Source organism: Suricata suricatta, chromosome 11, assembly GCF_006229205.1.
Source record: "Suricata suricatta isolate VVHF042 chromosome 11, meerkat_22Aug2017_6uvM2_HiC, whole genome shotgun sequence".
Taxonomy (NCBI): domain Eukaryota; kingdom Metazoa; phylum Chordata; class Mammalia; order Carnivora; family Herpestidae; genus Suricata; species Suricata suricatta.
The window spans coordinates 50,684,277-50,685,014 of NC_043710.1; positions in this window are offsets into that span (position 1 = coordinate 50,684,277).

Here is a 738-nt window from a genome sequence, read left to right on the forward strand (position 1 = left end):
TAGGACACATCTGGGAAGGTCCACAGGAGAGGCTGTTTTCTAAGTACTGCTGTGCATCAATCCAGAGTGGTGGCTGCACTGCTGGAAGTTCCACTTGTTTCCCAAGGAAGCAATGTCAAGTGTTGCCCTGTGGAAGGTGAAGATTGTTAAAGGTTGAACCCTCTCCCACCATACTTATGTGACAGAGTTTAAACCAAATACAGCCATGAAGGTAAAATATTGGCCTTGAGACCACATGTGTGTAAACAGGGCCCCTCCCAGGGATTTGCTTGGATCCAGACCACTGGCGCTCCCACTGCCGGAGAGGGGCTCACGGGAAAGTGCTCCCTGGTGCCTGGTTGCCCATGGTCCATGCTCCTCTGAGGTCCATCCTCCTTTTATTGCTGGGGATGTTCCTCTGTCACCTCCTCCATGGAGTTAAAAGGCTGAGGAGAGTTTATACAGTTCTTCCCCTCAGGTGCATCTGAATACATTTCCCCTGAGAAGATTCTCATCATGCAGTTTCCTCACTCTTCTTTTCCCAAGACGTCTTTATGTAGACTCCCCAAGTGCCTTTGACCTCTCCTGCCTTTCCTTACTTTATTGACAATGCTCAATTAAGCCTTTTACAATGTATTCTCTTGGGAAATAGACCCTAGGGCCTCAGGGTCCAAGTGTTTAACAAGGAAGGGCACCAACTCTGGTGAGCAACGGAAAGAGAAGGGGCACAGTGGAGCCAGAGTTCATAAAACCAGCCTC